Here is a 10,140-nt window from a genome sequence, read left to right as displayed (position 1 = left end):
AGTTTGGAAAATCTTGCATTTATATCATCTTCCTCTTTTAAAACATAAATTCTTCAATTTTTCCTTTGATTGAGTAGGTTTAGAAGTGGTAGTTCTTAACGAGGTATCCCATGATTACGTGTTTTCAAGAAGTTTATCAAAATAATCCCATGCATCATCATCTTCCCTGTTCATGAATTCCCCATTACACATCATCTCCACAAATTGGCGCATGAATGAGGTCAATCCCTTAGAAAAAGCTTATTATACACCATGTTTCATAGCCATGTTGTGGACATGAATTTATGAGATCCTTAAATCATTCCCAACATTAGAAGAAGCTTTCATCCTCTTTTTGGGAAAATATCATGATTACTTTCCTTAAGGTATTCGTTTTATGATATGGGAAGAACTTTTTAAGGAACTCCCTTGTCATCTCAGCCCATGTGTCAATGGACTGTGGTCTTAAGGAATGTAACCACGACTTAGCCTTTTCTTTTAAAGAGAAAGAAAACAATTTCAGTCTTACCGTGTCCTCAGATATGTTTGGGAAGTGTAATGTAGATATTATCTCTTCAAACTCTTTCATATGCAAGTATGGACTTTCGGATTCTAGTATATGAAACTTTGGACGGAGTTGAAGCACCCCCGGTTTAACATCAACAGTTCGTGCATTCAATGGAAAAATCATGCAGGAAGGTGTACTCATCACCGCCAGTTGTAAATAATCTCGTAGAGTATGAGGCAAGGGTGCATATGCACCTCGTTTTCATCTTGAACTTCCTCAACTAGAGGTTGAGTTTGATTTGCAACCATCACTTCTACTAACTCAGAGGATCTCAGGTGGTGTCTAATCCTGTGATGGATAGACAACCCTTCGACTAATCCTCCTTCACTTAAAAGATGTAAAGTGTTATCACGGACCCACTTGGGCATGAAACACTCTCAGCTCTCAAGTAACTAAACCTAAGAAGAAAGAAAACTAAAGCAAATAAGAAATCTAGAAAAGAAAGAGAGAATTGGAAAGAGGTTACTAGATTGGAGTTGCTATGTTAAGATCCTATGAAACAAAAAAATAATGTTAGTTCTTTAAAAATAATTTCAGAGAAAATTTTACCTAAAAGCATAACAGAAAAATAAACCCTAATCTTAACTTAATTTTAATACCAATTAATCTCCGAAAAATGCAGCCGTACTCACCGACAATGCCGCCAAAAACATGTTCATAACCCCAAGTGTAGGGTTGCGATGTAGTAATAACTCGATAAGACTGAAGTCAAATCCAAAGGGACTAAACTTGTACGTATTCTGAAAATAACTAGAAGTAGAAAAAGATCTAAATTGAAATCTGAATAATTGACAGTAATGGTGAATAATGTTGATTAAAATATATGAATTTAACGGTGGGAACTAGGGTGCCAAAGATCCACTTATAGTTATCAAGATGCTACCTTACTTGATTCAATAATTGGAATTGGAGTCCTATCCCATTTAATTGGAAGATAAAGTAATTTAAATTAAATCTAAACTTTCATTGACCTAATTCTCAATGGAGGAGAATTGTGATGATTGGAAGGGATTCCATCACCTTACCATGCCCAGGAGACGATGGTGAACAACAGGATTTGTCACGCCCTAAACTCAGAAATCGAGCTCACAAAATTCCTGATCGCCGAATCCAGCGCTGACAACCTCCGTAGTACCACATTCTCGGCTTCCAGCGCCCATACGTCAGATTCCAATCTTGGGATTCTACAAGGAGGATTTTCTAACGTACATTTATCTCGTAAGAAGCATAACCACAAGTTTACCCAAATCACAAAGGCAACATCATCATCACATATCCACTAATATAAACATTTGAATACAGTGCTAAAAGGGAAAATACATATGCAAAAAATTAAAGCTCCAGAAGATAGCTGCACTATCCAAGCTCGATGCTTCTGTGACCTAACACCACCAGCACGCATCTATTGTGCATAAGTTTATAGAAAGCTTAGAGGATAGTGTAAGTGTGTGTGCAAGGTAAGTGTCAAGTGTGCAATATCAGATCAATGTAGAAACATGCTGGTAAGTCCACAATTACCATCAGCATTATCCAAGCTATTCGATATAAAACATAATAAACTAATATCATATACTGAGGAAACAATGTAGATCAGTTATGCAATGTGGAGTAATTTTAAGCTAAATATCATATACTGAGAAAACAATGTACATCAGCTATGCAATGCAAAGTCATAGTAAGCCAAATATCATATACTGAGGATGCATTGCAATATGCAAATCCTGATAGGTCCATGAATACCGTTAACCTTATTTAGGCCATATAAATGTAGAAACATAGCAACTCAAAATGCAATATGTCGTGGATGTAATGCAATATGCAGTGCGAATGAAATGACCAAGCTGGAGTGTAAAGTCGGGATAATAGTATGTAGTATCGCAGGCTATGGGGTTCATCACAAGGGACTTCTATCTAAACCAGTCCCATACCTAAATTTGGATAGTCAGATTTAATGTGGTAAACTCTTGATCTCAGGTTAGTCGCACACCCCAACTGAAATCCTAGCCATTGCGAAGGTACATAATAATTAGTTGTGCACTACCAGCCTGAGTGGATAGTGAATGAATGAATCAATCAAATGCTGAGTATGCAATTGCTGCTCAGTAAGTCCACATATCAATATCGCATATCTCTAGGATCATCACTGGGGTCTAGTACACTCCAAGCTAGCTACCGCCTTTGCCGGCCATGCAGCCTAATGAGTGAAAAAGACCTCACTACCTACCTGCCAATATCGGCCCGACTCATTGATAGTGGACCCATTTGTGAGCTAATCAAACTTAGCCTAGCTTATAGCCCCCTCACTCAGGTGGATAAGGTCACACCCCTTCCCAACCGATCACGACAAGTGTGAAGCACGACTTCTTGGTATTCGGCACTTGGCGCTTATGTCTTCCACTCAGTCTAGACGTTGGAGCAACCCCTGGCCATGGGAGTTTAGGGACTTTCACCCACAGACATCTAAAGTGCCCATATGCTCAAACCAAACATTTTCGGTGCCTCATCTGGCCATCCACAATATGCTTGTGGAGGATGTGGCCTTAATGTCGTTAGAGCGCTAAATGATCATGTTACAAAATGCAAGACATGTGAGCCATACCATCCAGTCATGCATCAATCCTGCGCGTACCGTGCGCTCATGTGGGACAACTCCGTCTCTCGGGGAGTTCCATAATCAATCAGTCCAATAACACATGCTGTGTTCAATCACTCCTCGCAACAAGCATGTGAATGATGCGTATAGGCATGTATTATGAAGTATACTAAGCATGATTATAATCACATACATCATGGTGGGCCAATATAAGGCGGCCCATGGCTCGTAATAATGAACGAGTGGCGTGCACACAATCACATACACATGGCGGTCTCACACATCACAATTGGACCTCGCACATAAAAGGGGCTTCACATAATCACAATGGGCCTCATATAATCAAATGAGCCTCATATAATTGCAATGGGCCTTATATAATCGCAATGGGCCTCATAAAATCATACAATGGGCCTCATACAATCGCAATGGGCCTCACATAGTCATAATGGGCCTCATACAATCACGATGGGCCTCACATAGTCATAATGGGCCTCATACAATCACAATGTTATGTTAACACATACTCAGTATGTATACCAATCATAATCATAATCAATAATCGGCTTATATATATGGCGGGGTTCATAGAAGGACAACAGATCTAATACATAACATGAGGATCGATCTTCAACAGTGGATATACTAAACTTGATACCACCGATCTTTCCATCTACAGTGACGATGTTCTCTCCTCATATCAAGGATGGGCCTATATAGCGTACTCCTATTAAGAATGAGCCTAAGAACAAGGAGTTGGCTTCCTTGCCCATTCTATCACGTAGCAATCTGGGCTTCCTAAGGGCCCAATAAGTACAAGGTGGACCACATTCCCTATGGAAGGCTCGGTACGAAGACAAGATGGGCTCCAAGGCTTGGGTGGTCATACAGGGTATGGTAGAAAGCATCAATATCAAATGGGGGCCTAACAGATTGGGATTGCCTAATCAAGGAAAAGATGGGTAATATAATCATCGATGGGGGCCCAATGGATTGGGGATAGCCTAATACGATGAGATGGATCATACTAATAATAATAGGAGCCCATCAATTTGGGTTAGCCCACTAAGGGAAATGAGAATGAGCCTAATACAATCATAATAGGCCTCATACCATCTCAATGGCTTATATCAAGATGTTATACTAGTACGTGCTTATAGTCGGCATTGATAATCGGCCTATACACAAGGCGGGGTCCATAGATGGATAGTAGATCCATGACATGAGGGACAATCCTTGACTGTGGATATAGAAAATCTAATAGCACAGATCCCTCTGTCTACGGTAATGATGAACTCTCCTCATAACAAGGTTGGGCCTAGGTGGCCTACCTATAATCCTATGAATCCGGAACGGGCTTCCCTCACCATACTATCATATGGCCCGCTAAATGCCCTTGGGGGGGGGGGGGGGAATAAGTCTTAGATGGACTCCAAGATAAAAATAACCTTACTAACAACCAATGGGGGGCCCAATAGCTTGGGTTAGCCCAATGAGGATAGATGGATCATATAACTATCAATAGGGCCCATTGATTAGGGTCAACCCACTTAGAGAATGATAAGAATGGGCCTAACAAGGCCTAAGGGAAGGTCACAATGTGGACATGTAACCATCATTTCCCATAAATGTGGACATTTAACTAACATTGCTCCTAAGGAGTGGCCCACATAGAGCCTAATATATAGTGGGCCCATGGCCTCAATAAATGGCCTAATTTACATCACGAGGGGCCTCACTCATGGGCCACATATGCATCACGTTGAGCCTCACTCATGGGCCACATATACATGATAATGGGCCTTATCACGTGGGCCACATATACTTGACATCGGGCCTCATCATATGGCCTCATACATCACATCAGGCCTCATTATAAGGGCCTTATATACTACACATCGGGCCTCATATACATCAGATTGGGCAACATCACAAGGGCCTCAAATATATCAATGGGCCATGTCCCATGGTCCTCGAATACATCACAATGGGCCACACCCATGGGCCTCTTATATACATCACATTAGGCTACATCTCATGGGCCGTAACAATGGGCCTCACATACATCAAGTGGCACCCATTGTCCTAGATGGGTTATCTACACCATTCATCTATTTTTAGAGATCATTATAGAGCATTACCCCAAAAACGAATCATATTGAAAGATCATCTGGACCATACCACAAATAGCAGTGGAGATAATAATTTTTTTTTACCATGAACAATTCACAGGGCCCACCATAACGTTTATTTTCCATCCAATCTGTTCATAAGGTCACAAAGACCTGAATTAAGAGGAAAAGCAAATTTCATATTGATTAAGAACTTATGTAACCCCCAAACGGTTTCAATGTTAGACGTTCAATCCTCCACTGATTTTTGTAGTGTGGTCCACCTAATAAACGGTGTAGACATAGTACATATTCATTAACGGTGGGTCCCACCATCCAGCCATCTGGATGGTGTGGATAAGACCCACACATCATGGTCGGACCCATAGAACTTGCTAACGTCAAAGCAACTACAGCTGCTGGTGGTCCCCAGATGAACGGTCTGGATATACCACATACCTCATGATTAACCCCACGAAGCTTGCTGACGCCTACCTAACAACTAGTAGGGGGAGTGGTCCCCACCGTCCAGATGGACGGTTGAGATATAACATATACCTCATGATGGGCCAACGGAACTTGCTGACATCAAAGTAGCCGCTACTGTTGGGCCCCACAGGACCTGCTGACGTTGCAACAGCAGCTACATAGCTAGTGTGAGGTATTCCAGCCAATCAGCTTTCATCCAGATAAGCCTCATGTGGTAGGGATGAAACATATACATTATTGGTGGGGTCCACCGTCCCAAAATGGACGGACGGTGTGGAAATACAGATACATCACGGTGGCATCCCACAGCAGGTGAACGGTTAGATAAAACACATGCCATGGTGGGATCCCCACCATCCAGCAAATCGGACGGTGTGGATGGCAGAGATGGAATGTATACATCTGGTGGGTCCACACGTGTGGCCCACCAATAGTCTGGATCAACCAGACTGCTGCACTTGCCTTCATCCAGACCCCAACATCTGGATAGTCAGGATGCAAAACATACATCAGGTGGGTCCGCATCAGTGGCCCGCTAGATTGGAGGAAGCTGGTATTTATGTTCTCCCTTCGTCCAGAGATGCTGACGTCCAGCGGACGAACGACCCGGATAAGACACTACTATCTAGTGGGTCCCACCATGGATGTGGCCCACCAGGGCTTAGATCAAACTAATATTTGTATTTTTAATTCATCCAGGCCTGTCCAAATGGACAAGCAGTGAGGTGGGACCCAAAACATGGACGATCTAGATTAGGTGGGTCACATTCCATCATAAGAAGAGAGAGAGAGAGAGAGAGAGAGAGAGAGAGAGAAACGACGGAGATTGGAGGAGCTTCGCCACTATGAGCTCCTCCATGTACATGCATACATCAAGATGGGCCCCAAAAATCATGTGGGCCCTAAATAAATCAAGATCTAGCACCATGAACACCCACCGATTCCGCTTCTTTTAAACTCCTTAGACTCCTTAACTCCTAGACTATCCGTTTGATGGTGGATGATGAATATTGAAGGATGGAGTTGGAGTTTTTGGGGTAGGAAGTGGGACACACATGGCTCTTCTCATGGAGAGCTTGGATGTTTCCTCACTTTGGTAGTTTGGAATGGAGTGAGGAATGAGAGAGAGAGAGAGGAGTGGTGTTATAAGGGGAGATGACATGGAGGGTATGGTGCTTGTTGACTTTTGGGATGAGAGGAGTGGGCTAACATGGGTTGCTTTGACTTGGTAAAGAGAGAGGTATGGGTGAGTGATGGGATGTACTTGACTTAATTGATGTGATTGATTTGATAGATTCTCTTAGGTTTTGCAAATGCGTGACATTCTTCCAAAATATGCCTGGGCCCACAACTCCTGGCCTGGGTATCACATCTGTGCATAAGACGCGGCGTTGGAACCGTGGCGACGACACGATCGCAAGAGTATAAGTCTCGTGTCGAGTCGACTCGGGTTGATAGGGTGTGACTCAGGGTCACGCAAAAATGCTGTCTACAGGTCGTGGGTTGCCAAAAATCATCGGGGAGGATCGTTGAAGTCTAAGAAATGGTACGGTCTAGGATACGGGCCTTATGGGATTTACCAATCTCACAACCTCAAAATAGAAAAATAAGATATCTAAAGTTATCATAACATCTATTGTAATTTGAGTCACAATAAATCATAAAAAACTAAAAATATTCTTTTAATATCAAACTAGAATTCATTGAAGTTCAACATAAACAATAATCAAAGTAAGATAAACATCCCAACATGATACAAGCTTCACTTCTTAACCCTAGTTAAGAGATTTAGTTAACCATAGACATGATTAAACCAAAAACTCTTAAGTAAAACATAAAAATAAACTAAGGAAGAGGAAGAAAAACTCTTGGGAGTCTTCTTCACCCTTTGGCTCCACTCCTTAAACCTTAGAAGATGGTTTAAGATGTCCTAGGGACTCCTATTTATAGTTGTGAAACACTATCTTTCGTATCGCCTTGGAATTTCCACAAACTGACCTTAAAACTGCCTCAAATTTACACAGCCGTATTACGCTTTGGTCAAACCAAAGTCACCTTCAGTCAGGCCAAAGTCAAGTTTGAATCATGACAGGATTCTGTTTCAGCACTTGCCCAATTTCAGTCACATTGAGCTTGGGTTTGGTCGGACCGAACTTAAGTTTAAGTCGGACCGAATTAATCCTCGGTCGAACTTAATTAACTCTGAAATTCATCATTCTTCGTTGGAGATTTTTGTGCACTTTTGATCGCACTAAATTCTTCCTTTAGTCAGACCAAATTATTATTTAGTCAAACCGAATTAGCTCTGAATTTCATCTTTGGTTGCTGGACTGTTTTGTGCGATTTTGATTGAATCGAACCAGACTATTTTCTGTTGCGGATTCTGAAATATTTTAAGTCCTTTCTTCATCGTTTGTACTTGGTTTCTTCTAGGTTTGGGGGCTTTCGGGCCCCTCTCGATCTGCTTCGTATAAGGGAAGGGGGAAGGAGTCTAAATCAATGGACATTAATGAACCATCATTGATGGACGTTGCACATGACACGATTAATTCGACTTGACGGTCTGACGGTAATAGAAGTTACTTACTCTCCTAGTAGCGAAGGAAAAGGGCAGGCCTTTTTTCGTAGTCATAGTGGGCGGGTCTCATGAGATCTATGTCGGTCGTCGGAATCAAACAAAGGTCGAAGGACCATTTGATTCATTAAGGGGCATAGATCTAGGCCTATTTGTTCCTTTGGGGGGGGGGGGGGGCAGGGGGGAACCACTATGGACGAGACCTCCCGGCCCCGATTCTTTTGCATAGTCCGAGGGCCGCCCGCTACGTGTAATTGGGAAGCGCCTTCGGCGGACTGAGCTACAGTTAAGCCAGCCGTCCGGAGAGGTTTTATTTAAAACCTGGAGGCCGCTGGTTAGCGCTCGCTGCTGCTCTCTTGCACATTAGCTTGTTAGGCGCTGCGCTCGGGCTTCTCTCTCGGGGAAGCCCTACGCTTGCTTCTCAACATTTTATGTATTCCAGAAGCCACGTCGCAGTATAACCGCTGTCAGGAGTCCCGTCTCCCCGTCCCCAGAAAGAATAGTGCCTGACGACTAGGTATTCTCCTTAGCTTGAGGAATTGTGCTAGCCAATCATAGCTATTTCGTACAAAGAGTCCCTCGTGCGTATCGGAATTTGTTCCAAGGGGTTAACCTATCTCGCGGTAGCCCCCTGGACAAGTTCCTACAAGCGTAGGGCTTCCCTGAGAGAGAAGCCGCAGCGAGCGCCAACAAGCGAGCGGGAGCGAAGCGGGAGCGAAGCGATACGATCAGTCTCCGGGTTTAAATAACCTCCGGGCCCCGCAGGGTCTGTAGCTCAGTCCGCCGAAGGCGCTTCCCAATTACACGCGCGCGCGCGCGCGCGCACACGTGTACGCGCGCGTAGATAGTACGCGCGCACGTACGCCCGCGCGTAAGCGCGTATGCCCGCGCGCGTAGATAGTACGCGCGCCAGTCCAGAAAAAAACAAAAAAATTTTATTGTCCACAACAAGTCATAACCCACGCAAAAAGAACCGTTATACGAGTAAATTTGTATCCCGTATGGAGCCACGTCGCAGTATAACCGCAGTCGGGAGTCCCACCTAGACCTTGTCCGGCAGATGGTCAACCCCCTAGAACTAGGTATTCTCCGTAGCTTTCGGAATTGCTCTAGCCCATCATAGCCTTTGTGTACAAAAAGTCCCGCGTTTGTATCGGAATTCGTTCCAAGAGGTTAACCGCTCCATGGTAGCCGCCCCGGACAAGTTCCTAAACGAAGTTTGATGATCTGATTATCTCATGTGCTACTCGTACCCCCCTCAGAATGGTTACTGGACAAGGGTGAGGTCAGCTAAACCTCTCGTAGAACGGACCATGTAATAATCCGCCTTCAGCCGTCGTTGCGAGGGATACAAATTTACTCGTGTAACAGTTTTTTTTTGCGTGGGTTATGTTTTGTTGTCGAAAGAAAAAAACATAAATATTTTTTTTCTGGACAGGCGCGCGTACTATCTACGCGCGCGGGCGTACGCGCTTACGCGCGGGCGTACACGTGTGCTCGCGCGCGCGCGCGCGAATGGGGAAGCGCCTTCGGCGGACTGAGTTACAGACCCTGCGGGGCCCGGAGATTTATTATTATCCGGAGTCCGACCAGGTTAGCGCTCGCTGCGGCTCGCTTGCACATTACTTTGTTAAGCGCTCTGCTCGGGCTTCTCTCTCCGGGAAGCCCTACGCTCGCTTCTCAAAATAAAGCTTTTCAACATAAATTTGTTCCACAAAAAGTTGTAACTTAAAAAATGCGCTGTTACGCGCGTGCGCACACGCGCAGAGAACTGTTATACGGGTATCCCGGAGGTGAACAGAGCTGGCAACCCGCCCTCCCTCAG

General features: G+C 43.9%; 1 non-coding gene across 1 annotated transcript; it reads left to right on the top strand.

Moving 5' to 3' along the window:
- The first annotated feature begins 260 nt into the window (after positions 1–260).
- On the top strand, positions 261–368 carry LOC131254464 (small nucleolar RNA R71). The gene has a single exon (XR_009175579.1). It is a non-coding gene; the product is annotated as a small nucleolar RNA R71 (small nucleolar RNA).
- Positions 369–10,140: the final 9,772 nt, after the last annotated feature.

Source organism: Magnolia sinica, chromosome 8 (assembly GCF_029962835.1).
Source record: "Magnolia sinica isolate HGM2019 chromosome 8, MsV1, whole genome shotgun sequence".
Taxonomy (NCBI): domain Eukaryota; kingdom Viridiplantae; phylum Streptophyta; class Magnoliopsida; order Magnoliales; family Magnoliaceae; genus Magnolia; species Magnolia sinica.
This window is presented reverse-complemented; position numbering and strand designations above follow the sequence as displayed.